Genomic DNA, 7,754 nt, shown 5'->3' with positions numbered 1-7,754 from the left:
GATTGAATAGGACATACCCGTATGACTGGTGACTTGAGGCGGTTTATAGGGACTCTAGCATGCCCCAGCCTCTAAGGTTGTCACCGTGCCTCCTGGGTGTTAGGTCGGACAGGGAACGTAGAGTTCAGCTGTCCTGTCAGTCTCTGATGTAAGCCAAAGAGGTCCTTACAACCTCGGTGTTACGGCTACCGGTCTCTGCTCCTCAGGAGGCAGCCTGCTCGGTGCTGGTCCCCTTCTGATATCCTCTCCTGTACTTCCTCTCTTGCATGCTCGCTGCAAACAATTCAGCTTTCAAATGTCTCTTTCTGGGAGCTGCAGCTCTGTGGGCATGCACAGCTCTGTGGACCCTCTGTCCTCTTGAGACTACAGTCTGGAACTAACTAACTTTCCCTACAGACTACCAGTTACATATATATGGGGAGTCACCTAGTAAATAGGATCAAAAGCTCCCCTTGGTGGCCTGGAGTATAAATGTGTTGCATATTTGTGATACCTGGATGCAGTTATCCTTCCTTGCCTCTAAACGTAGCATCACTCTCCCCGGGAGGAAAGCAATACAACTGTGATGACCAGGACCCTGGAGCGCTGCACTCACGCCCCCCCTGTTAAATCCAGTACTCCTGGACTGGGAAAAGAACAATACATGTTAGCAAAAAGATATACAATTTTTAACATGCTATAAAACAAGTTAATATGAACTGGTGCTTCCCTTTATGGGCGGTGAGGACACTTGAATGTTGCAAAACATATTTACATTGTAGGCCTACTTTTAAGAACAATTTAATAAAACAGTGCAACAACTAACTAGCTATGAAGTGCTATGACTCTCACGGGTATACTGTCTCTTAAGTGCAAAGTCTTCGTCCAACCCCCGCGGGTTACTTTATTTTCTCCATTTTATCAAATGTGCATCATCTATTTCTTTCATATAATACTATTTAACTTCAACTCTCAATTTTATTATTTACCATATTAACTCTAATATATTAACCGTCTATCTTGTATCATATAATTCTAACTGGCAAGGTGCAACAAGTAAATATTCCCTTTAAGGGTTCAAACAGTATTCAAGTCTTTCAATGCAATAATGCTCAAGTCAATCATTAACTCTAAAATAGCAGCAGCGAAGAGGGGGACCTGTCATTAACCCTCAACGTTGTCTTGGGCGGGCTACAAGGCGTGTATCCAGACCTGGAATCCTGCCGCGCCAGAAGGGTTTTTCTTCAGGACTCTGGAAAAAAATGCAGTTCTCACAATGTTAGAAGCAGTCTCTTGTCTTTAAAAGCTTCTTTTGTAAAACCAGTAGGAAGCACCTTTAAGAAGGTGCAAACTATTTACAAGCAAAGTCTTGATCATGCACAGTTCATGATTCACAGTTCTTTAAGGAAACTTGTGCAACTTGTGCAAAACATTGGATCCCTGGTAGGGTTTGTGAACTTTTAGACAGTAACAGTCATTTTAAACTTGCAGCAGAAGATGAACATGTAACTATTTACAGTCATTTTCAGATTTGTTTTGTTCTATTATAGCAGTAGCCAAGGTACCAGTCGGTATCGAACACGTCTTGGTCTGGAAAGATTTATATCCAGATCGTCATCTGATGCTATATCAGTGTCATGGGTTTGCCTCATGTATGGTCAAGTCATGATGGCGTCATTAATAGGCTTTGAGCCATATGCTCTGCATTTTCTGTGTGAACATGCCACATACAGATTATTTGTTTGCACGGGTGTACCAAGCGGCCAATTCCTGATTGTAGGGTGGCTGCCTTATCGGTATTATTGCAACTGTGCATTTGCCATCTTTATTTGGGTCCGCTGCATTTTGGTTAGTGCAATTGTTTGGATGCCCTGGACAGGTAAGCATCTCTGCCTGTGTACTGGTGTTTTTTTGTCTAGAATTGTGGAGGTTTTTCCTCTTATGGTGTTTTTTTTTTCAAGTCATTAGCTGCTATTAGAGTTTGCGTGGCCTGGGTACGTACGTCAGCTATTGCATTTGCCACAGCAGCTGTCTCAGTGGTGGTAATTATGCACACAGTTGTACACATAGTTATTAAGGTTGAAGGAAGACTTTAAGTCCATCTAGTCCAACCCATAGCCTAACCTAACATGCCCTAACATGTTGATCCAGAGGAAGGCAAAAAAAAAAACCATGTGGCAAAGAGTAAGCTCCACATTGGGGAAAAAAATTCCTTCCCGACTCCACATGCGGCAATCAGACTAGTTCCCTGTATCAACACCCTATCAAGGAATCTAGTATATATACCCTGCAACATTATACTTTTCCAGAAAGGTATCCAATCCCCTCTTAAATTTTAGTAGTGAATCACTCATTACAACATCATATGGCAGAGTTCCATAGTCTCACTGCTCTTACAGTAAAGAACCCGCGTCTGTTATTATGCCTAAACCTTCTTTCCTCCAGACGTAGAGGATGCCCCCTTGTCCCTGTCTTAGGTCTGATTAAAAAGATCATCAGAAAGGTCTTTGTACTGTCCCCTCATATATTTATACATGAAAATAAGATCACCCCTTAGTCTTCGTTTTTCCAAACGAAATAGCCCCAAGTGTTATAACCTATCTTGGTATTGCAGACCCCCGTCCTCTAATAACCTTGGTCGCTCTTCTCTGCACCTGCTCTAGTCCACCTATGTCTTTCTTATACACCGGAGACCAGAACTGTGCACAGTATTCTAAGTGTGGTCGAACTAGTGACTTGTATAGAGGTAAAATTATATTCTCCTCATGTGCATCTATGCCTCTTTTAATGCATCCCATTATTTTATTCACTTTGTTTTAATCCGTTTTTTATAATTGCTGTACATACTTTAAATTTCCTCATATTGAAAAATCTTGATATACCTTTTATAAACACTTCATAATACTAAATGTCCATGAAAGATTAGTTTGCCAAATAAACACTCAACAAGTTCAACAAAAATGTCCGTTGGGGTGCAATTGCCCACAGACAATAAGTGGTTCAGTCATGAAAGTTAAAAATACATTTTTATTTAGATAAAATTAAAAACCTTTGGATAATTAACAGGGCTAAAAAACCTCCAAAAGGAGGGACAAGTTAGGCTAGGTTCACATTGCGTTAAGTACATACCGTTAAACTGATCCGTTAAACGCATGTACATAAAAGAGCCAAATTTTTTGAAAATTTGGCTTCACGTTAACACTTGCGTTAACGCACGTGACTGCGTTTATGTCATTCTGATGTCCATTCGTGAAGCATCCGTTTGTCTGCGTTAGGCACTGTCAATAAAGTTGTTCTCTTTTTTTTCTCCTTTTGTCAGCGTCGGGTGTGGGTGCATACACACTCTCCATTTTGAAAGCACTGAGTGAACTTCTGCTAGCAAGATGTTTGTGTCTGAGCTCGTTGGATTTCGCTTGATGCAGTTGCAACTTCGGCAGAGAAAGCGTATTTCTCAAAGGAGATATTGGATCCATGAAGTGAATTTATTACAGAATACATATGGTGCCTTTCACACCCTGTATGTTCAGCTTCGGGATCAACCAATTAAATTTCAACGTTATCTACGGATGTCCATTGAGACCTTTGATGTTCTGCTCTCGCATGTGAAGGGTGAGATACATCATCAGCGCAGCACTTTCCGTGAAAGCATTTGTGCGGAGCAACGTTTAGTGGTGACTGAGGTAATTATCCTTTTTTTGAACATTCTTCTATTGACAAAGACAAGATCTAATTTATCGAGGGGCATAATTATGTACAGGCAATTGTAGCATTCCATTTTAACTTGCCTTTTTGTTAGTTGTCCTTTAAAATCCTAAAAATAATTTTGGGTTTGTTTTTTTCTTTGTGATTGCCGGCAGATATCTGGCTACCGGAGAATCATTTGCATCACTGCATTTTCAATTTAGACTTGCCATTTGCCAACTGGTTCGTGAAACTTGTGATGCCATTTGGAACAACTTGCAACCACTTGTGCTAACAATCCCGACAACGGAAATGTGGCTATCGATTTCTAAACATTTCGAGGATGTGGCTAATTTCCCTAATTGCATTGGTGCCGTGGACGGCAAGCACATTCGGATTCAGAAAACAGCGCATAGTGGATCCCTATACTATAACTACAAAAAATACTTTTCTATTGTATTGATGACTATTGCGGATGCTAGATACCATTTTGTTGCTGTGGATATTGGTGCATTTGGACGGACGAACGATTCCAGAGTCTTCAGAGACTCCAACATGGGGAAATGTTTGTAAAGCAACAACTTCAACATACCCTCAGCACGACCTCTTCCGGGGACCGAAGGCCCAAGTTTGCCCTATGTTTTAGTTGGGGATGAGGCGTTCCAACTCGGATGCAATCTCCTAAAGCCATACTCAAGCCGTAGTCTAAAATCCACAAGACGCATTTTTAATTATCGCTTGAGCCAGGCAAGACGTTATGTGGAGTGTAACTTTGGTATTTTGACCTTGAAATTGCGTATATTACTAACTTGCATGCAACTGCAACCTAAAAATGTGGACCGTGTAGTGAAGGCATGCATCTGTCTGCACAATTTTGTTTCAAGGCATGAACCCCAGGTGGTTGACCCCGATGACTGTGATTTGAACCTCATCAGCATAGATTCGACTGTTCGGTCTACAGTTAAAATTATGAGGATTCGTGATCAATTTGCAAATTACTTCACACATGAAGGCCTTGTTCCATGGCAAGACATACACATGTGAAAATGTTGAAGCCTGTTGATATTGGTGAAATGTGTGGGGCAATTTTTATTTGTTTGAGTTTATATAACCTTACCTAGTGTAGAAAGTTCAAGTCATACAAGAATATGACATTTTATAGTAACAGTTTACTAAAAATCATAGAAAATATTCCAACCTCAGTGTTGGTAGACATTTTAACATATGCTATCCCATAGGGATGAACAAAAACACACAAAAAACTTTGGTGAACTAAAATGTAACCCAAAAAATGTAAACGTAATTGCAACAGGTTGGTGAAAGTAAACAGTAATTAAAGACTGTGATATTGTGCGGGCGTATTGTCTGCCCAAATGTACGATAGACTGCTACATTGCCTCTGCTGTTCCATGCTCGGTTCACCCCGGCTTCTGTATTGTGGGTTGTAGGCCGGCATGTCCATGCTTCTTGATCTCGAGGAAGTGGGTTCCTGGGGGCCCAAAAATTCCTCAACTAGGTCATTAAGTCTTTGTCTAAACATTATATTTCTGTGCGCCGGGATATTTTGAACTACACACACATATGACAAAAGCAGGAGCTTCCACTCATTGGCTGCATATACAGATTCACGGGATTGCAAGTCCGTAATTTCCCGCCTCAGATCTCTGTTCCCTGCGACACAGATCCTCTACCCGTTGGAGTCCATCTATAATTATGGCATCAGCTTCATCTTTTTTGGATGCTCGCTTGCGTCCACGCTGTGCTTGCAAACGGGCACTGACAACAGAAGCCACAGTACTTCTCTCCACAGATCGTGGCTCGCTCATGCCAGACACATCTTCACCGCCCGTCTGCTGGCTTGGTTCCAGTTGAGATGGCTCCGGTTCCTCTGCCTTTCTAGGCGCAGCGATACTGCATATCGTTATATAAGAAAAAAAAAGAAAAAATTATTTAAATTTATACTAGTTAGTCTCTCACACCTAAAGCTTTTTACTTACGAGCGCTGTGACAAAGTTTTTTTGTAGAAACAGCAATTGCTCATAATGCACATAAAAGGTGACCCATTTGCCACCAGGTCCACTGGGAGTGTTTTGGCTGTGGTGGAAGTCCCGTACAAACCGATCTCTAATAGATCTCCAACGGGTATGGACAGCATCGGCTTTAAAGTAAAAAAAAAAATGTAAACATTTTTTTGACAGCTTGCAATCTTTACATTTCGCAACTTAACTTCATCAATATTTACCAATATTTTTCTTAGAGGATGCCGACTTCTCCATATATTGTGGGTCAAAATGGCATGATTTTATCCCACAACTTCCTGTTTTTAATTATATCGTGGTGGGAGCTGTCACTTTGGTCCCATATGGACGGATTGGCTTCCACTAGAGTGATCAGCGTCTCATTCTGTATGTCCAAGGGCTCTTCGTCAACCACAATGTTCCCTTTTTTTTGGTGGGCTGCTTGGACTATGTAAACACAAAACGTAATATTACAATGTATACGTTCATTTTGGGTTGTATAGAAATAGTATCTCATCGGAAAATATATTTTATTATTCATTTTATCCTACATTTTTCCCTTTTTTAAAACACAACTTTTCATAAATGATTTTGCAATGTTTTATTTGGTTGCTTGTCCTTGTAGGGTTTTGTTTATGTTGTGATATGTAAGTAGTTTTTTAACCAGGGTTTTACACGTTGTTTAGATATATGTTTCTTGTATTATGTTTGATTAGTAGCTTAGATTTTTTAATACAAAAAAAAGGGAAACTTTTTTATTGATTTTTTGACTCAAAAAGGAACATTAATAGCATGATATTTACCGCTGGTAGGTGTGGCGACGACAGGCGGCGAGGCTGTTTATTTTTCTTGTGTCCTTGTTCAACAACCTATGGTGTAGTTAAAAAAACAAAAAAATTACAATTCTTGTATCAATAAATTTATGGGTGAAATACACAAAATGTGTGGCATGTACCTTCGTATCTTTTGCTTGTTTCTTGGGGGGTGGCCTAGCTGGTTCGGGCTCAGAAGACTCCTATTTGCAATAAAAACATGATTACATGTGATTACCTCAATACACTGGAGTGACACACAACATTATTGTGGCTTTTTAAAGTGAAAGCCTACTGATTGGGAGAATACCGCAGACACACTGCTGCTGCTTCCCTCACTATCCGACATCTGTGTGCAAACAAAACAATACATTTTTAGTACACACACATCCGACGTGCACTACACACTCACATGATGTATACAGAGATATATAATAATACATAGAATTGTACTTACATTGCCTCTGATCGCTTGCAAGATACTCACACCGTGCTGCAGGCGTGTTGACAATGTGTTGCACAGTCTCTCCTCCTAAAAATGGCTGAAATCATATTTCCTGTCACATGACATGGACCACCCTCATTAACGCAATTCAAACGTATGGTTTTATTTGGAAATTTTGCATGATTTGCGTCTGGCTGCGTTTGCAATAGCCTTCAATGGCAGAATTGACGCTTCCGTTAGTCTTGCGTTAGCTTGACCGGACACAAAAACGTAGCAAGCCGCGTTCGAAGGTCCATCATAAAAAAACGTAATCTGTCACGATGCGTCAGATAATGCAAGTCTATGGGTGCGTTACAATGTGCGTTACATTGCGTTTTCACTACTTAAAAACGTGTCCGTTAGACGGACTCCCCTAGCGCAATGTGAACCTAGCCTCACACAGGTACCAGGTTTTGACAAGTCTCGGGTATCTCTGACCAACAATTTAAAGCGCTAAATTATCTATGCGAAAAGTTAGGATGACATATAGTAAACATCTATTTGTATAATTGGATCCTTCAGCCTTTTTACATGTGTTAGTAATTATTGATATGTCATCCTAACTTTTTGCATAGATAATTTAGCGCTATAAATTGTTGGTCAGAGATACCCGACACTTGTCAAAACCTGGTACCTGTGTAACTTGTCCCTCCTTTTGGAGGTTTTTTAGCCCTGTTAATTTTCCAAAGGTTTTTAATTTTATCTAAATAAAAAAAATTTAACTTTCATGCCTGAACCACTTATTGTCCATGGGCAATTGCACCCCAATGGACATTTTTG

The sequence above is a fragment of the Ranitomeya imitator genome, chromosome 2 (assembly GCF_032444005.1).
Source record: "Ranitomeya imitator isolate aRanImi1 chromosome 2, aRanImi1.pri, whole genome shotgun sequence".
Classification (NCBI taxonomy): Eukaryota; Metazoa; Chordata; class Amphibia; order Anura; family Dendrobatidae; genus Ranitomeya; species Ranitomeya imitator.
This window is presented reverse-complemented; position numbering follows the sequence as displayed.